Below are 25964 nucleotides of genomic sequence, written 5' to 3' on the forward strand. Positions count from 1 at the left end.
CACGACTCTCCAAGGCGTGGGGGATCCATCCTCCAAAGGGGAAGTCACTAGCCCTTGCCGTTCCTGCAGTATTCACAGTTCTTCAGCCTAGTAAGAGCTTCTTTGCACCAACCGCTGGCATTTCTTGGGCATCTGCCCATCTCCGAGTTGCTTGTGACTTTTGGACTTGGTCCCCTTGTTCCACAGGTACCCTCAGTCAGGAATCCATCGTTGTTGCATTGCTGATTTGTGTTTTCCTTGCATTTTCCCTCTAACACGACTATTTTGTCCTTAGGGGAACTTTGGTGCACTTTGCACTCACTTTTCAGGGTCTTGGGGAGGGTTATGTTTCTAACTCTCACTATTTTCTAATAGTCCCAGCGACCCTCTACAAGGTCACATAGGTTTGGGGTCCATTCGTGGTTCGCATTCCACTTCTGGAGTATATGGTTTGTGTTGCCCCTATCCCTATGTTTCCCCATTGCATCCTATTGTAACTATACATTGTTTGCACTGTTTTCTAAGACTATACTGCATATTTTTGCTATTGTGTATATATATCTTGTGTATATTTCCTATCCTCTCACTGAGGGTACACTCTAAGATAATTTGGCATATTGTCATAAAAATAAAGTACCTTTATTTTTAGTATAACTGTGTATTGTGTTTTCTTATGATATTGTGCATATGACACTAAGTGGTACTGTAGTAGCTTCACACGTCTCCTAGTTCAGCCTGAGCTGCTTTGCTAAGCTACCATTATCTATCAGCCTAAGCTGCTAGACACCCTATACACTAATAAGGGATAACTGGGCCTGGTGCAAGGTGCAAGTACCCCTTGGTACTCACTACAAGCCAGTCCAGCCTCCTACATTGGTTGTGCAGCGGTGGGATAAGTGCTTTGAGACTACTTACCACTCTTGTCATTGTACTTTTCATAAGAGAAAAATATACAAAACAAGGTCAGTGTATATACACATAGCCAAAAAGTTTTGCATTTCCTCTTTTCACTCTTTTCTAAGTGCTGAAAAGTACTTCTAAACTTTCAAAAAGTTCTTAAAAGTTTAAAAAGTTTTTTCTGTCTTTCCAAAAAGTTCTGAAAACTTTTTTCTCTTTGTCTATCACTTTAACTCTCTCTAAAAAATGTCTGGCACAGGCCAAAAAGTTGAACTGTCCAAACTTGCATATGATCACCTTAGCTGGAAAGGAGCAAGGAGTCTCTGCATAGAGAGAGGTTTGAGTGTAGGGAAGAATCCTTCCTTAGAACTGTTAATTAATATGCTTAGAGTACAGGATAAGGCCATAAGTGCCCAATCTGTAGAAAAAGTAGCTAATGGTTCTCAATCTGATCCAGGGACTCCCCCAGGAAAAGGTTCAGGAAAGAAACTTCTCAGCCTGCCCATTACTAGACAGTCTAGCATAGTTGGTACAGAGGTTGAATCACACCATACTAATGGTGTGCTCTCACATTATACTGGTAGCCAAGCTGTTAGGGTGCCCTCTGTAAGGGACAGGTCTCCTTCTGTTCATTCCCATCATACCTCTGTATCTAGAAATGTCCCTCCCACCCACCCTGATGACAGATTGTTAGAAAGGGAGCTCAATAGATTGAGAGTGGAACAAACCAGACTGAAGCTCAAGAAGCAACAGCTGGATTTGGATAGACAGACTTTAGAAGTAGAGAGGGAAAGACAGAAGTTGGGTTTAGATACCCATGGTGGCAGCAGCAGTATTCCCCATAGTCATCCTGCAAAAGAGCATGATTCCAGGAATCTGCACAAGATAGTTCCCCCTTATAAGGAGGGGGATGACATTAACAAGTGGTTTGCTGCACTTGAGAGGGCCTGTGCTGTACAGGATGTCCCTCAAAAGCAGTGGGCTGCTATCCTATGGCTATCATTTAGTGGAAAGGGTAGGGATAGACTCCTTACTGTGAAAGAAAGTGATGCCAATAATTTTACAGTTCTTAAGAATGCACTCCTGGATGGTTATGGCTTAACCACTGAACAGTACAGGATAAAGTTCAGAGAGACCAAAAAGGAGTCTTCACAAGACTGGGTTGATTTCATTGACCATTCAGTGAAGGCCTTGGAGGGGTGGTTACATGGCAGTAAAGTTACTGATTATGAAAGCCTGTATAACACAATCCTGAGAGAGCATATACTTAATAATTGTGTGTCTGATTTGTTGCACCAGTACCTGGTAGACTCTGATCTGACCTCTCCCCAAGAATTGGGAAAGAAGGCAGACAAATGGGTCCGTACAAGGGTGAACAGAAAAGTTCATACAGGGGGTGACAAAGATGGCAATAAGAAGAAAGATGGTGAAAAATCTCAAGATAAGCTTGGGGATAAGGGTAAAACCAAAGATCCCACTTCAAATCTTAAACACTCTTCAGAGGGTGGGGATAAAACAAATTCTTCCTCTTCTTCCCAACCTGCACACATTAAAAAGCCTTGGTGCTTTGTGTGTAAAAACAGAGGCCATAGGCCAGGGGATAAGTCCTGTCCAGGTAAACCCCCTGAGCCTACCACCACTAATACATCAAGCTCTAGTGCCCCTAGCAGTAGTGGTACTAGTGGTGGGACTGCTGGCAACAGTCAAGCAAAGGGTGTAGTTGGGTTCACTTATGGGTCCATAGTGAAAACTGATGTCATCAGTCCCAAGACAGTTTCTGTCACACCTAGTGGCATTGGCCTTGCCACACTGGCTGCTTGTCCCCTTACAATGGATAAGTACAGGCAGACAGTTTCAATACATGGTGTTGAGGCCTTGGCCTACAGGGACACAGGTGCCAGTTTCACTTTGGTGACTGAAAACCTAGTGCCTCCTGAACAACACATCATTGGACAACAGTATAAGATTATTGATGTCCATAACTCCACTAAGTTTCTTCCCTTAGCTATAATTCAGTTTAGTTGGGGTAGAGTTACTGGCCCTAAGCAGGTGGTGGTATCACCTAGCTTACCTGTAGACTGTCTCTTAGGTAATGACCTAGAGGCCTCAGGTTGGACTGATGTAGAGTTTTATGCCCATGCAGCCATGCTGGGCATCCCTGAGGAATTGTTCCCTCTCATTTCTACTGAAATGAAAAAGCAAAGGAGAGAAGGCCTGAAAACTCAGGATCCCTCTCCATCAACAGGTAAAAAGGGTATCACAGTATCCCCTAACCACCCTACCATTCAGGACACTATTCCTGTGGTGGGAGAAACCTCTCCTGGGGTGGCACCTGTTCCAAGGGAATCATCAGCTGGCAAAGCTGGACTCCCTGAGGTGGAAGTACCTCTCTATGGGATAACTAACATTGGTGAGAAAAAGAGCACCATTTTAGTTAACATGGAGCATCCCTCCAACCCTCCCAGAGAAACTTTAGTGCAGAAACTCTGCACTGCCTCACAACACTCAGGACAGCATCCCTGCCCTAGTGTGGAGCTCATAGGACAGCATCCCTGCCCTGCTCCAACTCAAGAGAAACAGCATCCCTGTTCTCTCTTCCAGCGAAATGGACAAAGTTTTTGTCCAGCTATGGCTTTACTGAGACAGCATCCCTGTCTGGCATTTCCATCATTACAAATAGGTTCAGTGGATAATTCCCACTGCTCTAAACTAAAACTTACTGATAGAAACTCTGAAAATACATCTTCACATTGTTGGTTAGCTAAAAAACTTCAAACAGGGTGGTTTACATCCCCACAGGGAAGTAACCATATAGTGGATGATAAAGGGAGTAACCAGTCTATTGCAGAGCTACTCTCTACTTATCACCACTTAGACAATAAAGTCTCAACTGGCCAAGGTTAGCCTTATTGTCCTTCGTTTGGGGGGGGGGGTTGTGTGAGAAGGTAGCCTCTTTCTAGCCTTGTTACCCCCACTTTTGGCCTGTTTGTGAGTGTATGTCAGGATGTTTGTCACTGTTTTCACTGTCTCACTGGGATCCTGATAGCCAGGCCTCAGTGCTCATAGTGAAAACACTATGTTTTCAGTAGGGTTGTTATGTGTCACTGGGATCCTGCTGGTCAGGACCCCAGTGCTCATAGGTTGGTGGCCTATATGTATGTGTCACTGGGACCCTGTCACACAGGGCCCCAGTGCTCATAGGTGTGCATGTATATGTTCCCTGTGTGGTGCCTAACTGTCTCACTGAGGCTCTGCTAACCAGAACCTCAGTGGTTATGCTCTCTCATTACTTTCAAATTGTCACTAACAGGCTAGTGACCATTTTTACCAATTTACATTGGCTTACTGGAACACCCTTATAATTCCCTAGTATATGGTACTGAGGTACCCAGGGTATTGGGGTTCCAGGAGATCCCTATGGGCTGCAGAATTTCTTTTGCCACCCATAGGGAGCTCTGACAATTCTTACACAGGCCTGCCACTGCAGCCTGAGTGAAATAACGCCCACGTTATTTCACAGCCATTTTACACTGCACTTAAGTAACTTATAAGTCACCTATATGTCTAACCTTTACCTGGTAAAGGTTAGGTGCAAAGTTACTTAGTGTGAGGGCACCCTGGCACTAGCCAAGGTGCCCCCACATTGTTCAGAGCCAATTCACTGAACTTTGTGAGTGCGGGGACACCATTACACGCGTGCACTACATATAGGTCACTACCTATATGTAGCTTCACCATGGTAACTCCGAATATGGCCATGTAACATGTCTATGATCATGGAATTGCCCCCTCTATGCCATCCTGGCATTGTTGGTACAATTCCATGATCCCAGTGGTCTGTAGCACAGACCCTGGTACTGCCAGACTGCCCTTCCTGGGGTTTCACTGCAGCTGCTGCTGCTGCCAACCCCTCAGACAGGCAGCTGCCCTCCTGGGGTCCAGCCAGGCCTGGCCCAGGATGGCAGAACAAAGAACTTCCTCTGAGAGAGGGTGTGACACCCTCTCCCTTTGGAAAATGGTGTGAAGGCAGGAGAGGAGTAGCCTCCCCCAGCCTCTGGAAATGCTTTGTTGGGCACAGATGTGCCCAATTCTGCATAAGCCAGTCTACACCGGTTCAGGGACCCCTTAGCCCCTGCTCTGGCGCGAAACTGGCCAAAGGAAAGGGGAGTGACCACTCCCCTGACCTGCACCTCCCCTGGGAGGTGTCCAGAGCTCCTCCAGTGTGCTCCAGACCTCTGCCATCTTGGAAACAGAGGTGCTGCTGGCACACTGGACTGCTCTGAGTGGCCAGTGCCACCAGGTGACGTCAGAGACTCCTGCTGATAGGCTCCTTCAGGTGTTAGTAGCCTTTCCTCTCTCCTAGGTAGCCAAACCCTCTTTTCTGGCTATTTAGGGTCTCTGTCTCTGGGGAAACTTCAGATAACGAATGCATGAGCTCAGCCGAGTTCCTCTGCATCTCCCTCTTCACCTTCTGATAAGGAATCGACCGCTGACCGCGCTGGAAGCCTGCAAACCTGCAACATAGTAGCAAAGACGACTACTGCAACTCTGTAACGCTGATCCTGCCGCCTTCTCGACTGTTTTCCTGCTTGTGCATGCTGTGGGGGTAGGCTGCCTCCTCTCTGCACCAGAAGCTCCGAAGAAATCTCCCGTGGGTCGACGGAATCTTCCCCCTGCAACCGCAGGCACCAAAAAGCTGCATTACCGGTCCCTTGGGTCTCCTCTCAGCACGACGAGCGAGGTCCCTCGAATCCAGCGACACCGTCCAAGTGACCCCCACAGTCCAGTGACTCTTCAGCCCAAGTTTGGTGGAGGTAAGTCCTTGCCTCACCTCGCTGGGCTGCATTGCTGGGAACCGCAACTTTGCAAGCTACTCCGGCCCCTGTGCACTTCCGGCGGAAATCCTTCGTGCACAGCCAAGCCTGGGTCCACGGCACTCTAACCTGCATTGCACGACTTTCTAAGTTGGTCTCCGGCGACGTGGGACTCCTTTGTGCAACTTCGGCGAGCACCGTTTCACGCATCCTCGTAGTGCCTGTTTCTGGCACTTCTCCGGGTGCTACCTGCTTCAGTGAGGGCTCTTTGTCTTGCTCGACGTCCCCTCTCTCTGCAGGTCCAATTTGCGACCTCCTGGTCCCTCCTGGGCCCCAGCAGCGTCCAAAAACGCCAAACGCACGATTTGCGTGTAGCAAGGCTTGTTGGCGTCCATCCGGCGGGAAAACACTTCTGCACGACTCTCCAAGGCGTGGGGGATCCATCCTCCAAAGGGGAAGTCACTAGCCCTTGCCGTTCCTGCAGTATTCACAGTTCTTCAGCCTAGTAAGAGCTTCTTTGCACCAACCGCTGGCATTTCTTGGGCATCTGCCCATCTCCGAGTTGCTTGTGACTTTTGGACTTGGTCCCCTTGTTCCACAGGTACCCTCAGTCAGGAATCCATCGTTGTTGCATTGCTGATTTGTGTTTTCCTTGCATTTTCCCTCTAACACGACTATTTTGTCCTTAGGGGAACTTTGGTGCACTTTGCACTCACTTTTCAGGGTCTTGGGGAGGGTTATGTTTCTAACTCTCACTATTTTCTAATAGTCCCAGCGACCGTCTACAAGGTCACATAGGTTTGGGGTCCATTCGTGGTTCGCATTCCACTTCTGGAGTATATGGTTTGTGTTGCCCCTATCCCTATGTTTCCCCATTGCATCCTATTGTAACTATACATTGTTTGCACTGTTTTCTAAGACTATACTGCATATTTTTGCTATTGTGTATATATATCTTGTGTATATTTCCTATCCTCTCACTGAGGGTACACTCTAAGATAATTTGGCATATTGTCATAAAAATAAAGTACCTTTATTTTTAGTATAACTGTGTATTGTGTTTTCTTATGATATTGTGCATATGACACTAAGTGGTACTGTAGTAGCTTCACACGTCTCCTAGTTCAGCCTGAGCTGCTTTGCTAAGCTACCATTATCTATCAGCCTAAGCTGCTAGACACCCTATACACTAATAAGGGATAACTGGGCCTGGTGCAAGGTGCAAGTACCCCTTGGTACTCACTACAAGCCAGTCCAGCCTCCTACATTGGTTGTGCAGCGGTGGGATAAGTGCTTTGAGACTACTTACCACTCTTGTCATTGTACTTTTCATAAGAGAAAAATATACAAAACAAGGTCAGTGTATATACACATAGCCAAAAAGTTTTGCATTTCCTCTTTTCACTCTTTTCTAAGTGCTGAAAAGTACTTCTAAACTTTCAAAAAGTTCTTAAAAGTTTAAAAAGTTTTTTCTGTCTTTCCAAAAAGTTCTGAAAACTTTTTTCTCTTTGTCTATCACTTTAACTCTCTCTAAAAAATGTCTGGCACAGGCCAAAAAGTTGAACTGTCCAAACTTGCATATGATCACCTTAGCTGGAAAGGAGCAAGGAGTCTCTGCATAGAGAGAGGTTTGAGTGTAGGGAAGAATCCTTCCTTAGAACTGTTAATTAATATGCTTAGAGTACAGGATAAGGCCATAAGTGCCCAATCTGTAGAAAAAGTAGCTAATGGTTCTCAATCTGATCCAGGGACTCCCCCAGGAAAAGGTTCAGGAAAGAAACTTCTCAGCCTGCCCATTACTAGACAGTCTAGCATAGTTGGTACAGAGGTTGAATCACACCATACTAATGGTGTGCTCTCACATTATACTGGTAGCCAAGCTGTTAGGGTGCCCTCTGTAAGGGACAGGTCTCCTTCTGTTCATTCCCATCATACCTCTGTATCTAGAAATGTCCCTCCCACCCACCCTGATGACAGATTGTTAGAAAGGGAGCTCAATAGATTGAGAGTGGAACAAACCAGACTGAAGCTCAAGAAGCAACAGCTGGATTTGGATAGACAGACTTTAGAAGTAGAGAGGGAAAGACAGAAGTTGGGTTTAGATACCCATGGTGGCAGCAGCAGTATTCCCCATAGTCATCCTGCAAAAGAGCATGATTCCAGGAATCTGCACAAGATAGTTCCCCCTTATAAGGAGGGGGATGACATTAACAAGTGGTTTGCTGCACTTGAGAGGGCCTGTGCTGTACAGGATGTCCCTCAAAAGCAGTGGGCTGCTATCCTATGGCTATCATTTAGTGGAAAGGGTAGGGATAGACTCCTTACTGTGAAAGAAAGTGATGCCAATAATTTTACAGTTCTTAAGAATGCACTCCTGGATGGTTATGGCTTAACCACTGAACAGTACAGGATAAAGTTCAGAGAGACCAAAAAGGAGTCTTCACAAGACTGGGTTGATTTCATTGACCATTCAGTGAAGGCCTTGGAGGGGTGGTTACATGGCAGTAAAGTTACTGATTATGAAAGCCTGTATAACACAATCCTGAGAGAGCATATACTTAATAATTGTGTGTCTGATTTGTTGCACCAGTACCTGGTAGACTCTGATCTGACCTCTCCCCAAGAATTGGGAAAGAAGGCAGACAAATGGGTCAGAACAAGGGTGAACAGAAAAGTTCATACAGGGGGTGACAAAGATGGCAATAAGAAGAAAGATGGTGAAAAATCTCAAGATAAGCATGGGGATAAGGGTAAAACCAAAGATCCCACTTCAAATCTTAAACACTCTTCAGAGGGTGGGGATAAAACAAATTCTTCCTCTTCTTCCCAACCTGCACACATTAAAAAGCCTTGGTGCTTTGTGTGTAAAAACAGAGGCCATAGGCCAGGGGATAAGTCCTGTCCAGGTAAACCCCCTGAGCCTACCACCACTAATACATCAAGCTCTAGTGCCCCTAGCAGTAGTGGTACTAGTGGTGGGACTGCTGGCAACAGTCAAGCAAAGGGTGTAGTTGGGTTCACTTATGGGTCCATAGTGAAAACTGATGTCATCAGTCCCAAGACAGTTTCTGTCACACCTAGTGGCATTGGCCTTGCCACACTGGCTGCTTGTCCCCTTACAATGGATAAGTACAGGCAGACAGTTTCAATAAATGGTGTTGAGGCCTTGGCCTACAGGGACACAGGTGCCAGTTTCACTTTGGTGACTGAAAACCTAGTGCCTCCTGAACAACACATCATTGGACAACAGTATAAGATTATTGATGTCCATAACTCCACTAAGTTTCTTCCCTTAGCTATAATTCAGTTTAGTTGGGGTGGAGTTACTGGCCCTAAGCAGGTGGTGGTATCACCTAGCTTACCTGTAGACTGTCTCTTAGGTAATGACCTAGAGGCCTCAGGTTGGACTGATGTAGAGTTTTATGCCCATGCAGCCATGCTGGGCATCCCTGAGGAATTGTTCCCTCTCATTTCTACTGAAATGAAAAAGCAAAGGAGAGAAAGCCTGAAAACTCAGGATCCCTCTCCATCAACAGGTAAAAAGGGTATCACAGTATCCCCTAACCACCCTACCATTCAGGACACTATTCCTGTGGTGGGAGAAACCTCTCCTGGGGTGGCACCTGTTCCAAGGGAATCATCAGCTGGCAAAGCTGGACTCCCTGAGGTGGAAGTACCTCTCTATGGGATAACTAACATTGGTGAGAAAAAGAGCACCATTTTAGTTAACATGGAGCATCCCTCCAACCCTCCCAGAGAAACTTTAGTGCAGAAACTCTGCACTGCCTCACAACACTCAGGACAGCATCCCTGCCCTAGTGTGGAGCTCATAGGACAGCATCCCTGCCCTGCTCCAACTCAAGAGAAACAGCATCCCTGTTCTCTCTTCCAGCGAAATGGACAAAGTTTTTGTCCAGCTATGGCTTTACTGAGACAGCATCCCTGTCTGGCATTTCCATCATTACAAATAGGTTCAGTGGATAATTCCCACTGCTCTAAACTAAAACTTACTGATAGAAACTCTGAAAATACATCTTCACATTGTTGGTTAGCTAAAAAACTTCAAACAGGGTGGTTTACATCCCCACAGGGAAGTAACCATATAGTGGATGATAAAGGGAGTAACCAGTCTATTGCAGAGCTACTCTCTACTTATCACCACTTAGACAATAAAGTCTCAACTGGCCAAGGTTAGCCTTATTGTCCTTCGTTTGGGGGGGGGGGGTTGTGTGAGAAGGTAGCCTCTTTCTAGCCTTGTTACCCCCACTTTTGGCCTGTTTGTGAGTGTATGTCAGGATGTTTGTCACTGTTTTCACTGTCTCACTGGGATCCTGATAGCCAGGCCTCAGTGCTCATAGTGAAAACACTATGTTTTCAGTAGGGTTGTTATGTGTCACTGGGATCCTGCTGGTCAGGACCCCAGTGCTCATAGGTTGGTGGCCTATATGTATGTGTCACTGGGACCCTGTCACACAGGGCCCCAGTGCTCATAGGTGTGCATGTATATGTTCCCTGTGTGGTGCCTAACTGTCTCACTGAGGCTCTGCTAACCAGAACCTCAGTGGTTATGCTCTCTCATTACTTTCAAATTGTCACTAACAGGCTAGTGACCATTTTTACCAATTTACATTGGCTTACTGGAACACCCTTATAATTCCCTAGTATATGGTACTGAGGTACCCAGGGTATTGGGGTTCCAGGAGATCCCTATGGGCTGCAGCATTTCTTTTGCCACCCATAGGGAGCTCTGACAATTCTTACACAGGCCTGCCACTGCAGCCTGAGTGAAATAACGCCCACGTTATTTCACAGCCATTTTACACTGCACTTAAGTAACTTATAAGTCACCTATATGTCTAACCTTTACCTGGTAAAGGTTAGGTGCAAAGTTACTTAGTGTGAGGGCACCCTGGCACTAGCCAAGGTGCCCCCACATTGTTCAGAGCCAATTCACTGAACTTTGTGAGTGCGGGGACACCATTACACGCGTGCACTACATATAGGTCACTACCTATATGTAGCTTCACCATGGTAACTCCGAATATGGCCATGTAACATGTCTATGATCATGGAATTGCCCCCTCTATGCCATCCTGGCATTGTTGGTACAATTCCATGATCCCAGTGGTCTGTAGCACAGACCCTGGTACTGCCAGACTGCCCTTCCTGGGGTTTCACTGCAGCTGCTGCTGCTGCCAACCCCTCAGACAGGCAGCTGCCCTCCTGGGGTCCAGCCAGGCCTGGCCCAGGATGGCAGAACAAAGAACTTCCTCTGAGAGAGGGTGTGACACCCTCTCCCTTTGGAAAATGGTGTGAAGGCAGGGGAGGAGTAGCCTCCCCCAGCCTCTGGAAATGCTTTGTTGGGCACAGATGTGCCCAATTCTGCATAAGCCAGTCTACACCGGTTCAGGGACCCCTTAGCCCCTGCTCTGGCGCGAAACTGGACAAAGGAAAGGGGAGTGACCACTCCCCTGACCTGCACCTCCCCTGGGAGGTGTCCAGAGCTCCTCCAGTGTGCTCCAGACCTCTGCCATCTTGGAAACAGAGGTGCTGCTGGCACACTGGACTGCTCTGAGTGGCCAGTGCCACCAGGTGACGTCAGAGACTCCTGCTGATAGGCTCCTTCAGGTGTTAGTAGCCTTTCCTCTCTCCTAGGTAGCCAAACCCTCTTTTCTGGCTATTTAGGGTCTCTGTCTCTGGGGAAACTTCAGATAACGAATGCATGAGCTCAGCCGAGTTCCTCTGCATCTCCCTCTTCACCTTCTGATAAGGAATCGACCGCTGACCGCGCTGGAAGCCTGCAAACCTGCAACATAGTAGCAAAGACGACTACTGCAACTCTGTAACGCTGATCCTGCCGCCTTCTCGACTGTTTTCCTGCTTGTGCATGCTGTGGGGGTAGGCTGCCTCCTCTCTGCACCAGAAGCTCCGAAGAAATCTCCCGTGGGTCGACGGAATCTTCCCCCTGCAACCGCAGGCACCAAAAAGCTGCATTACCGGTCCCTTGGGTCTCCTCTCAGCACGACGAGCGAGGTCCCTCGAATCCAGCGACACCGTCCAAGTGACCCCCACAGTCCAGTGACTCTTCAGCCCAAGTTTGGTGGAGGTAAGTCCTTGCCTCACCTCGCTGGGCTGCATTGCTGGGAACCGCAACTTTGCAAGCTACTCCGGCCCCTGTGCACTTCCGGCGGAAATCCTTCGTGCACAGCCAAGCCTGGGTCCACGGCACTCTAACCTGCATTGCACGACTTTCTAAGTTGGTCTCCGGCGACGTGGGACTCCTTTGTGCAACTTCGGCGAGCACCGTTTCACGCATCCTCGTAGTGCCTGTTTCTGGCACTTCTCCGGGTGCTACCTGCTTCAGTGAGGGCTCTTTGTCTTGCTCGACGTCCCCTCTCTCTGCAGGTCCAATTTGCGACCTCCTGGTCCCTCCTGGGCCCCAGCAGCGTCCAAAAACGCCAAACGCACGATTTGCGTGTAGCAAGGCTTGTTGGCGTCCATCCGGCGGGAAAACACTTCTGCACGACTCTCCAAGGCGTGGGGGATCCATCCTCCAAAGGGGAAGTCACTAGCCCTTGCCGTTGTACTACTTGCAAAGTTGCTAACTGTAGCTACTGATGGAAAAGCTACGAGTTGTAAACTTACACTGCACAAGCCAGTATTCCAACACCAAAAGAGTGCTTTCACCTTTGTAAATCAGGCTCTCCCTGTGTTACTTACAAAATGTATTCAACATGGAGTAAGCAAACTGCCTCCTCCTGAGTCCTGACTCCTGCTTCGAGGATTTTATAATTTTAGTTGTATTCTTTTTTAGAAATTAGACCCTGATTTAGAATTTTCTACCGCTAGTTTTCATAACATGAGGTTTTTTTTTGTCACAGTGGTCTTGTCTAGTTTTTGATAATCCACTATCTCTGTGTTTTCTTTCAGTCTAGTTGCCTGTGATGGCTAATCATTCTGAATAATCCTACAGTTGGAGTTCACTTCACTTGGGAAAGGTGAGAGTCGGACCTCATTTTTTGATATCTTCCTCTTAGCTCAAGAACACTAATATCACCACCATTAATAAGAAGGCCCTTTTGGGAAACCCTACAGTAAGGTTTGCAAAAATTGCAAGTACCATCACTTAATCAGTTCAAGTAAAAACCTGAAGAACTGGTTAATAATTTAGTAGTTAAGTTGTCCTTTGGAAGGAGAGATAATATTACATTTTTGTGTTTGTTATGGGAAGTCCCCATTAGTGGTTAAAAATAGTTTACAGAGGGTAGGCCAAGGACAGTAACTACACTAACTACTATACTATACAGTATAATTGATTGGTGGCTGGGTGCTGCAAAATCTCAAGTGAAACAAAATTGAATTAACCACTTTTCTGTTCCCAGACAATGCCACTCTGGTGGTGGTGCATCAATAATTACTGGACTGCAAGAAGAGGTAAGTAAACTACTGAAGAATACATGTATGGCAAGGGACATCAGGTAGGGAAAGTTGTGGTAGGACACTTACCGTGGGGGGTAAAACTGCTTGGTATAGGGCAGCAGCACCACCATGTGTGGGTGACCGAGTCAATTCCACACCAACTGGAAGCTGTTGGCCTACCCACTTTTAGCTAGCTAGTAGCACCTTGTCCAACCTAGAAAATAAACGTAATTGTGGCAACCTGACATATGACACCCTGACTCCTCATGGAAGTCATGGTAGAACAGTGCTTACCCCTTTCCCTCATTTGCACAAGTCTCATACTTGCAAAGACAGACAGAGAAATGCAGGATAGTCGTCAATGTTTTTTAATGAAGCAACTGCTTTCTATGTAAAAAGGAATGAGCTGCAATTATTATGATATTAAAACATGATGCTGTTATTATTGTGACCATTGGAGTAAAACAGATAAACAGTCCCAGCATCCTGGCATAATTCTAAAATTCCTACCTACACTTTTAGCATTTAAACTGAGAGCATAACAGTGATATCCCTTTATGCCTGTACTAGTTGCTGTAAGGACCCTTACTAACCCTTTAACTGTAGAACAAGCAAGGGTCTGCCTGTTGTCTGCTGGCAGTTCCTCCAGGTTAGCTGGAGAGATTAGGCCAAGATCAGTAAAGCGCCGACAAATTGGCACACAGTGTAAGATGGCTGGCTGCAATGTCCCCTCTAACCTTTTTTGGCCCGTTGTGGTGTTTTTAAAACAAAATGTGTTGTGTTCTGCGAACATGACTGACATGATAATGTTGGTTCCATACTCTTATGCCGGCAATACTAAGTAAACTATCATGTACAGCCTTGAGCAGAAGCACAGAATGGAATGTCATTCAATGGAGCTAACAACAATGCTTTTGCAGAAAAGCAGCTGATTAGACAATAAAACATCCCCGCTAAAAGCAAGTCATGCAAAAGTATAATAAAATGAATACATGAAATGAAATAGGTATCTGAGTAAAAGGGCACAGACTGCAGGCCTGAAACTAAAATAAATGTGCCCTAGCAAGGCACTAAAATGAACCCAAATTCTCAGGGGATAAGTTGATATATAATGTGTGACAATTTCAGATGGCAGCCTTGCGTCACACTCATGTGCCAACAGCGCTGTATTATGCAAACTAGTAATGGAAAGACAGATAATAATGACAAAGAAAAGAGTGATGCCCATTTATTATTACACATTGTTGAAACCCATCCTCTCTACCCACAACAGGACCACCCCTCCCCCCAAGCAAAAAAGACCCTCCCTGCCTACCTTCTCTTCCTCCAACATACCCTACCACCAAAATAAAAAATCAATAAAAAGGGCCTTAAGCTCAGTTCAGTTCAGATGTTGACCAACTCCTGGACCACGTTTTGTTGCTCACATTGAAGCAGTACCATCTCATGCTTCACATGGGAAACCTCGCATAGGAAGCTTTGGAGGAGATGTGATATTGAGTCTGCGGGGTGGAGGCTTTTGGTACAGACGGCAGGCGGCAAACCTAGGTTATAGGCGTAGACCGATAGAGTCTGGCAGATGGGACACACTTGGTAGATAGTGGATATCCCATTCTGAATGCAGTCAGAGGAGATGATAGTGTGTTTGAGTTTGAGGCAGGCCTGGCTGGCAGCTCAAGGAACTTGAGGCCTGTACGTCCTCTTATTTTTCCTACAGGACCACCAGCTGGCAATACTGAACAGCCACTGCTTCCAACGTTTGCTGCCACAGCAGTGAAGCTATCTCCTGCCATGATGACACCAGTGGTTGCTGCCTGTTGCCAGCTCCAGCATCAGGAGCAGTGATATCAAGAAAGTAAGAAAAACAAAAGGGCGAATCACCGTGCTCAGCTCGAATACTTGTTTATACTGTCGATGCTGGTCCCATTGGAATCTAATTTGGATGTGATGATTGATAATATTGATTAGTCACACTGCCAGGGCCAGGTTTTTCACTCCCATGCATCACATCATAACTAGGTAATCAATTATAGCACTGACTGCAAGGAGTTAAGCCAGAATACCAACATATTCAAAACATGATTTTTATAGACACTATTTCATAGTGAAACTGAATAGAAACTTTATATGTGTTAATAAATGAAGAATTACCTGCTAATAATGAGCAAGGTGTTTATATATGTGTGTATGTATGAGTGTGTGTGTGTGTGTATGTGTGTATATATATATATATTTATATATATATATGTATAATATGGATTTTGGGTGCACTAAATGGTATGGCTGGGTAGCCCTACCATGCAGTACGCTGACAAATACCATCTTGGGTCCACCCAGGTATGTTTACTCAACCTTAACCTCACCTCTGGGTAGCTGTGGCTGTGAGCAGTAAGGCTTAGCAAAGGAACAATGTGTACAGCATGTAACAACACCAAACAACAGAGTCAGAAAGTTACGCAACACAAAAGAAACAGGATACCAAATATAGATTGGATTTTTATGAATCTTTAGAGAACTTTTTTGCAGTAAGACTTCTGTGGTGGCTACCAAAGGTGTGACTAGGGCTCCTTCAGCTTTAAGGTCCCCAGTGCCATTTAGGGGGGCCAGTCAACTGACCTGTGGAGTCTCTGCTTCAGACTGGGGACAGGAATCGACTTTTCCCTGAACCAGGTATGCACAAATGAGTCCAAACTATACTAGATCAAAGTACAGCAGGTGCAGTGACTCTGGCATCGCAGCCTCTCTTTGTGTGCTTCCAACGGGTGCAGAGTGGTCTTCTTCTCATCCTAGTTACAAATCCAGTGAGTACTGAAGTCTTGGATGCCAGGGGTGCCCATTATATCCCAGCAAAGTGCCCCCAGGGGACAACATGGTCTCTAGTCAATGGGCTAGTTGGTTCCCTTCTCTCTGGTGAAACAGTTCCGGTGATGTGTGGCATCTGGCTACCCCAGAGAAAACTTTCCTGCCATAACCAACATGGCAGAATCCTTCCTTGACTGTATGGACAATGGTAGCCTTGGGGCTACATACTTCTGGAAAACCTGTTTGTGAACTGGTTTTGCCTTCTCTATCCTTAGCTCTACTCGGTCTGCAGGAAACAAAAGGCATCTTGGCTGAGAGTGTTGCAACAGTGGCCCTTCAAAGGCACAGTTAATATTGACTATGCAAAAAAAAACAGAGCCATGCTGGCAGGTCTGCTTAATCTCTAGAATTATTTAGTGCAGAGCTGCCATAACATTTTATTTTATTAAATTATATTTACAATGGCCCTGCTCTTCTCCAACTTGTTCTCAGTTCTACTACCCTAAGTCCAAACTTAGGTTATTGGCTTAGGCTGATAGAGTGGCGGATGGGACACACTTGGTGGATAATGGCTAGCTCATCCACCGTATTACAGTAGACATGCATAGAAGAATATAGATGATGAATCGTAGTGCAGCGAACAGGATATTTTATTTGTCACAGAGTATCACATCCGCCAAACGCTAAATCAGGCCCTTAGTCCCACATCAAACTCAGGCCTACAACACATATTATTCTTAAGAAATATCATCATTTTGGAGTGGGGAAAATGAGTTTGCAGGGACGTACGTTATAGAGATTGGCCTAGGTAGAGTTTCAGCTATGGAATGGTTAGGTGTCACTGATCATATAGTACTCATTTGCTTCTTAGTCACATTGATTGGTGGGAAGAAGATTGATGGCAGAGTGTTAGCTATGAAATTGTTAAGTGACATTGATCATGTACTACACTATTGCTTCTTAGCCACATTGACTGATATAAATATTGAACATATTGAAAACATCAATGTGTCATGGAAGACATGAAACATGACTGCACTTGGGTAGAGAAATGTGGCACAGACATCACATACTGAGATAGAATTTACCTTTTTTATGTAGGCTCAAAACAGCAAGACAGAATGACAAAGTGAGACACTAGTAGGTGACTGAGAGGGCACTCGGAAACCCATCTTGTCCTCAGTTTTTGCATTGCAGACATAGTTCCATTGTATCACTGTGCCACAGCAGATGCACATGATTTTACTGCCTGTACTCACTGCAGCACCAGATTATACCACACTGCAATTTTGGGTGGTGAGATGCTGAGGGCTGGGTCTGGACTGTGGAGGTGAAGGGCAGAATAAGAAAGGAAGATGACTTATCACTTGACCCTACCACTACACGGATTACTCCCTCTCCCTCTCCCTTGAACAGCTGGACCTCGGCCAACATCACTGAAATTTTGATGGTACTGCTGGTGGTCTGTGTGCATAGTGAAAAATATAATGCACCCATTTTAGATACCAGATAGCCACCCTAAACATGTATTTTGCACAAGGTACAACAGCAATACCGCACTACAGTTGGGTTAGCTGTCTATCAGTATCTTCGTCTATCAAAGTAATCACTGTGGGAGGTTTGTGTCCCTTTGTTTATTGCTTGACAATATTTTAAAAACCAGGTAGTCATTGAGTCAACTAAAACATTTTTCTCCTAATGGAGGGATAGGATTAGGAATAAAGGAAGCACATAAGGTAAGGCTACAAATGGATAAGAGGTCAAAGGGAATGCAAAGGAAATATGATATTGGTTGTGATATCTCATTCCTGTCATGCTGCACTATCATTTAAATTGCTAGTATAAGACAACAATGGGGGTCCATGACCATAATGACCACTCTATCTCTGCCCCTGTATGTTTTGACTGTTTGATCAAGAAAACCACCAACATGTCTGGTGACTAGAGTACACGGGCCTGGCTGTGTGATCTTCTTTACATTACCAACAATCTTTCCCCTCTTAGTACTACACTCCAGGACACATAAAAAGGTGCAAGATGATTATTACCTGAAAAGGGAGCAGAAGAAAGGTACAGACAGTAGATAGTCAAGTGCAGAAACAGGAAATGTAGAAAAAACCCAGGTAGATGCAGGGGTAACAAACAACATCCAACTGGAGTTGAGAAAAAATAGTAAGTATACACATGGCCATAATTGTAGTAGTGTGGAATAAAAATGACTTACAAAGGATAGCAGACCCATTTGCAGTGGCACTGATGCTGTTAGTGGCAGTCACACCAGACTGACCCGCCGTGCTTCTGGTGGTGGACATGACAGCTGGTCCAGGAACCCACTTGGCCTTGGGTACTTAAGAAAGAAGATAAAAAAAATGATTGGTGGTTCCAGTCTACACAAAAAAAAACATTTTGACAGGCACAGCATTGTACTTTTTAAATCCAATAGATTGTTCCTTGTTTCTTAATCCTAAACCTCAAAAAATAACATTTTAAACTGTATTCATGCATTCCAAAGAATGATCTTTGCTTCTCCACAGCCTTTTGATGAATCAAGTTGGGTCCCCATACTTCAGAGACCGGGACTATAAGCTTCATAAAACCACAAAGGACGCACGTTATGCAACACCCCTGATATGCTACCATTGTAAGCTTGAGACGCATGATGAGTTGACAATCATGCCTTAAATCAACTTAAGCAGGCACCTCTCTAGCTCACATTGGAACAGAATTGTGGGCAGTATTAGTCACTTGACGTCTGCTCCCCTTCTACGTTGCTAACTTCCTACATCCTACCCATCACCATCAGGCTGGCACTAGGCACCACTATTCTACCATGGGTTTGTGTTGCCTTTGCCTCTGGAGATTATTTTTGGGGAGGGAGATGTCCCTTTCTGCACAAAACAATCCAGAGTGCAGTGCTGTGTTACGTGGCACCCTTGCAGAACTCGGTGTGGTAGCGCAGAGATAGAGAGAGCAGGAATGAGACATCCTAATAATTTAAAGTCACATTCCTGCCCTCTCCCTTTGATTTAGCACAGCAAGTTGTCTTGCTGCCCTGGATGAAATGATTATAACTCTGGGCCACGGCCACTGATTCACTCGGGACTGTATTGTTAAACCCTGGTGTTTTACTACTACATCATGCCCACACCGCTTTTGGAATAAAGACAGTGGATGTAACTACAAGGACTCTGTGATGCTAAAAGTACCTTTATTTAAGTGAGTAGTACACACTAACACTTAAACACCTCTGGCATGAACATGGTACCTTGCTTAAAATGTCCTTTTTGACTTTGCGCCAGATGGCACATGTGGCCCCAGGCCACAATCATTGCACAACAATAGATATGTATATATTACTATATTTACCTATAGCTGTATATTAACTACTAGTGGTAGCCAGTAGATAGTTACAGTTAGGCCCTAGTTTCCATTGGAAAAGCATTTTTTGTTTTGCCTATAACTTTATATCCATCAAGCAGAGGCTGACAAAAAGGCAGGTCCCAAAACACGTTTCCTCTATGCAATTTCCCATATGGATTTTAGACACGACTACAGCCCAAGCCAAGAAACAGAATGACACCAAACTTGGCAGCAAGCAATACCTTGATCCAGAAAGATCTCTTTCTGTGATTTGGTGTAAATCCCTTCAATAGCTGTGGAGTTATTAAAGGAAAAAGAAATATAGATATCTAGGGACATGGACCCTTCACAGATCTACTAACAGAGGAGTTGCTAATCCGAAGGAAAACCAAGGCCCTGATTGGCTGGCCACAACCTGAGAGGGAAGTTACAGCTGCCATCTTCTTTCTCACATCGGGCCACAGGGAGGGAAAAAGAATAAAAAGCTAACATAAGGGGTCAGGATGCAGGTATCCTGAGCCCATAGAAGAGATAGAGAGGTCCGTGAGGGGCCCCTTGTGGGCAAAAATTGGCTAAACATTTTTTGTGCCAATTCATGGAGCACCCCAATGTAAATGTGCAGAGAATCTGTGGATCCTAAGAAAATGAGAAACAAAACACCTACTAACACCAAAACTGCTGCACACGGCCAAAGGCTGTGCGCGACAGGGGTTTGGATGCACACGCGGGGCCATGTAGCCAACACCCACCTTTGGCTGTGCAAGGCTGCAGTTGTATTTAAGTGAGGTAATTAGATATTACTTTACGTAAAAAAACATACAAATTCACTGACAGAAAAAACAAAGGTTACAGGGACATTATAGTTAGGTTGACGTTTTACCCATACAAAACCATAGAAATTCAGCAGGTATAGTTATAATTATAGTTATACTTATCTGAATAAAATATAACTTATGCCGTTAAGTAACTTTAGGCCACGAGTTATAGTTTCTTAACATAAGTATAACTATCACTGCTGAATTTCTATAGTCTTGTATGGTTAAAAACACAAAATTGTATTTCTAGGGATGTGGACCCTCTGTGAATTCAACAGATGTCATGCTGAGATCTGATTGGCTGCCAACACTTCAACCAGGAACTGTTGGCAGTCATTTTGGGACTCCCAAAAAAAGGTAAACAAAAGAAAAGAGAGCAGGGTAGGAATACCCTGACCCCCTAGACCTTTGGGATGAGGTCCCCCAGAGACCCCACTTGGGACAAAAAGCATTTTAAAATGTTTTTTTTTTAATGTTTGAAGCTAAACTGTGGAGGCTCTGGGGATCCCAGCCAATGTTTTTTTTTTTTAAATGAGCACGGTGTCCTGCACTTGTATAACTCTGCCCCCCCCGGTGGGTCATGTTCCGGGGGGGGCAAAAACTACAAAGATGGAGACCGGGGGCACATGTGGCCCCCCTCCTGATGGCCAATCTTGGCCCCGGGGACCCCTGTCGCCCTGGGGCAGGCCAAATGAAATTGAGGTGGAGGGGTCCTTGCGGCCCCCGCTCCCAATGCCATTTATAGCCACAGGCACTGTTACCTTTCCAGGGCTTGGCCTACATATGAGGGGGGGTTGCAAACTCCTTCCACTGCCCATTTGGGCTCAGGGGACCACCACTTTCCTGGGGCTTGGACATTTTTAGAATAAGGATGGGGGCCATATGGCCCCCCTCCCAGGTGGGATTTGTCCCCAGGGACCACTACCTCTCCAGGGCAAGCCCTGCAAATGGAAAGGAGGGGTGCCATGCAGCACTGTCCTGGAACATTAATGGCCCTGGGGACTGCCACCCCTAGGGCCAGATCTTTACATCCTGAGGTGCCCACTCTCGGGACATGGTTGCTTAGCAGGAGTTGTGACAGCTCCCATCAAGGAAGAGCAAACAGCAAGTCTGCATCCAGCAGGTGGGAGCAGGAAAACTGTTCCTGCTCGGTGGGAGCAGACTTATCATCTGTTTTCTTGCCTGCCATCAAGTGGGCAGGAAAATAGACAGAACAATTGCTCCTGCATGCAAAGAGCAGCACTTCCTGGTGCTCCCTGAAAGCATAAGCAAAGCCAGCTCCCGCTGGTGGTAGGAAGCTGGCAGAGACCACAGGAATTTTGAGGCTCCCCCTGGTTCCAAAAAGTACCTACTGGGTGCCCTGGGTTGGGCCGGGGCATCCAGCAATAAATGGCCAGGCCCCAGGGAATGAGATACCTGGGGCTGAAATCGGCATGGAGAGGAGGGCTATGCACCCCTCTTTTTTTCAATAATTGGCTGGGCCCCAATGATGGGGCTACCTGGGCCTCCATCAGCCCTGGGAAGAGGCCCGTGGCCCCCTCCCCTTTAATAAAATGGCCAGGCCCTGGGGGTAGGGTCCTTGGGCCCAACTCCGCTCAGGAAAGGGGTCCAGCTAGCCCTCCTCCCCTTTTACTAATTGGTGGGGCTCAGGGGACAGCATCCTCTGGCCACAATTGGCCTGGGAAGAGGGGTGACTTGGCCCACCTCCCCTTTTAGTAACTGGGTGGCCCTGGGTGATTGGGTCACTGGAGCCGTAATAGGCCCAGGGGGTGCTGCATGCCCCTCTCCCAGATTGCCTAAATATGGAGGGATGGGCCTCAGGACCTGGCTGCGGCTGGCCCACCTGCTCATCACCACGGCTGGAGGCCAAGCAAGGCAAAGGGGTTTGATTGCAGGGCCTGGCCGCATGGCATGCCCTGTGGCCAACTCCCACAGCGCATGGCTGAAGGCTGTGATTGGCAAGGGCTGAGTGTGTATGTGGTTCGGTCGCAGGCCAGGCCCAGCAGCTAACCACCGCCAAACATCTGAATGCTGAGTGTATTGTGGGGTTGGGTGTCTATGGGGGGGGTCAGCCGTAGCCAAAACCCTGCCACGCACAGCCGAAGGCTATTCATGGTGGGAATTGGATTAACGTAAGGTAATTAAATATTACTTAACGTTAAAAACACATAGAAATTCACTGAAGAAAATAAAGGTCACAGGGACATTGCAGTTAGGAAACAGAATATCTACAGAAAAAAAACAAAGGTGTCAGGAATGTTATAGTTAGGTTCAGATTTTAGAGACACAGAACCATAGAAATTCAACAGTGACAGTTATACTGATCCCAAGAAACTATAACTCATGCCCTAAGGCATCAACTATAAGTTGCGCCCTTGCCTTGCACTGCTAATCACCCCACATATTACATCAGTCATGATATCTTCTATGACATAATTGATAATATCACTGTAACATTTGCAACATTTGCAATAAAATTATTGATGAGAAAGCTGTGCATGGCGGGAGTGTGAGCTAGAGATTTAGTGGATGTTTGCCCCTTAAATAACTTTGCACCAGTTTGGCGGATCTTTTCAAAACTTTGCAGACCTGTTGCACCTGTTACATTGTTGGAGCCTTAAAGGTTTTTTGGTGTTTGGTCAAGAGGGGGCAAAGAAAAAAGAGCGGACCCAAAGCACACTAGAAATCCAATGCACTTAGACTTTTATATTTCACATAGCAGCCAAATGGCTGAATGGATTGTAGTGAAATGTCACAGCAATGACCATCAGACTATGTAGATGATTATTCTGGTATTGCAAGTAAAGTTATGAACTGATTATGATGTTTAAGGCCAAAAACTTAGTGATATCTTGTAGCACAATACTACTAAAAGACATAAACTATATGTAAAGTTTCAGATTTACTACATGAACAACTGAAAGACCCATTTATGGTAACATTCTAATGGAAACCGATAAACAAACATATAATGAATATAATCCAACTTAATATACATATGTTTTCTTTGTCTGCTCTCTCACTCACAAAATAAAACTGGTCCAACAAGCCAATCAAAAAACACCTTTCTCATGCACCCCGTGCACCAAAATGAAAAATTGTCCTAGTAGTGAGGCACACAAACTATGATTTGGGTTACATAATAATCGGCCAATGGAAAAAAATAGGAATCTCAATTTTTATAACAATAACAATGATTGCCTTAGCATTTACTTTGGCCTTTCCATGTAGCCCACTCCTACTAAAAGTAGCAAGGAAGCCCAAAGACTAAATTAGACTGCACATGTAAAGTTTCAGATTTACCACATGAACGACTGAAAGACCCATTTATGGTCACATGCTAATGGAAATCTATAAACAAATACATTACGAATTGAATACATCTTAATTTGCTTAAGTTTTCTTTGTATGTTCTCCGGCTCACAAAATAAAACTGTGCCCAAAAGCTAAATAAAAACTATCTTTCTTCTGCACTCTTGTGCAACAACATGAAACATTGACCTAGCAATGAGCAACACAAACTACTTTTCGGAGGGCATGGTAGTTTGCCACTAGGAAAAAAAAATAATCTCCATTTTTATAACAATAACAATGATTGCCTTTCATTCACTTTGGCCTTCATATGTAACACAATTCTACTAAAAGTAGCAAAGAAACCCTAAAAATATACTAGACTGCATATGTAAAGTTTCAGATTTACTACATGAACAACTGAAAGACCCCTTCATCGTCACATACTAATGGAAACCTATAAATAAATACATTATGACTAGAATACATCTTAATCTACATAAGATTTCTTTGCATGCTCTCTGGCTCATTAGGAGAAACATAATAACCTTAATTTTTGTAACAACGATTGGCTTTTGTTCACTTTGGGATTCATATGTAGGATAATCCTACTAAATCAAGCAAGGAAGACCAAAAATAAAATAAAGTGCTTATGTATATTTTCAGAATTACTGCATGAACAACTAAAATACATATTTCTCGTCAAATGATTAGGTAAACCTATAATTAAATATATAACAAATGCAACAGATAAAAAGAAAGAAATCACATTAAATCTGATTGACACTGTAGTTATAGGTAGTATTCCCATATATGGGAATTCCTCTGATATTAGCTCCCTAATAACTTTACAACCATTTAATGAATCACCACAAACTATCCAGACCTATAGCATTTTCTCCAATATGAGATGATGTTAATTTTTGTGGTGAATCATTAAGAGGGTGCAAAGAGAAAATGGGGTTCCAAACTCATTTTTCCATTAATGCATTTTCCACAAACTGTTATATTTGACGAAGCGTGAAAATGGGTACGTGGATGTACATGAAATTTGGAAGCATTACACATTATGGTGCAGAGATTATGCTTTTTGAGTAGTACAGTTAAGTTATAAGGCATTTAAAATTAGTGATATCTGATGCTGTGGTACTTTTGTGGAATTTCCACAAATCTTTGTGAAACTACTGCAGTACATGGTTGTAAAGTTATTTAAAAATATATATAAAAAATTAATACATTTCCTTCCCTATTACCACTTTAATGAAGTGGTTATAGGTAGGGACCTACTACTTTGTTATATCAAAGACCATACTCTGAACACAGCCAAAGTGTAGTAGAAACAATATGGATGTCTTTTCATTCTCTAACAACAGCCATTACCAAAATGTATACTGGCTTGTCATCACCATGTACCATGGTATACAGCAAAGTTATCACAGTTTACCATGGCCCAAAATATAACTAAGGCCTAGTTGTATTATTGGATTGTGATGCCCTTGCATCCTGCATGGTTTCACATGAGCAACGCATAACTTGAAGTCAGATTTTCAAAGCAATGCAAGGCCACCATGCATGGTCCTGGATTGATTGGCAAATCTGGAGAAACACAAGGCAGCATAATTCACTGTTTTGTGTTACTCTGCACACCATAATCTATATTGCTGCTAAATTTCACATACATCCATGTGCCATGCCACTGTAGCCACTCCACTATATGCTTTTCCACTTAATCCCTCTCCACTCTACGCCTCTCCACTGTGCCAGCCTATACTCTGCGCCACTTCACTCTATGCTATTACACTGTACACAACACAACACCACTGTACTGCCCTACACTCTACTGTTAAACTGTATGCACCCCCACTCTATGCCACTCCAGTCTACATCACTTCACTGCACTGTTGTAGTTGGACTCTCGCTTCTAGGTGAGACTGCTGCTTTAGAGCTGACAGCACTTTTGTTTGTAGGCGACTGAGTCACTCCTACCTCAAGTTGCTACTGTCGGCCCGACCCTCCCAGCTCACAAGCAGCACCTCACCAAAAACTCAAACAGTAAAAGGTGATTTGGTGCCTAATGCATGGACTCTAGAATGCAATATCTCAGGGGAGTCATGGTGGAACAGAAGTTACCCTTGTCTCTCGTTAGCAACAAGTCTCAGTGGCCCACAGGTAACGAAGGAGATGCAGGAATGCTTTCAATAGGTTTATTGAAAAGACTGCAATCTATAGTTAAATGCATGAGCTGCAATGATTAGGATAATGAACAATAATAGAAGCATAATTGTGACAATGAGAGTCATGAATACAAAGATCTCCACTATCTTGCAATAACATGAGATGTGAATTCCCTGGCAAAGACAACCTAAAGTCTAACCTAAAGAGACCTAAAGAGAGATAAACCTAATCTGCCAGTACCATGTCCTTAAAAAGTGCCCCTCAACCCTTGTTACCTTGGAATGGGGTCTCTAGGTCAGACTCTGTGGTGACACGAAGGCTGAGTTCTGAAGTGAAGTGAGGTGACGTGCAGCATAGATGTCATATGGAAGGAATCCCCCCTAATAACCTTGTCTGTGTGAGGTGTATTCAT

Source organism: Pleurodeles waltl, chromosome 5 (genome assembly GCF_031143425.1).
Source record: "Pleurodeles waltl isolate 20211129_DDA chromosome 5, aPleWal1.hap1.20221129, whole genome shotgun sequence".
Taxonomy (NCBI): domain Eukaryota; kingdom Metazoa; phylum Chordata; class Amphibia; order Caudata; family Salamandridae; genus Pleurodeles; species Pleurodeles waltl.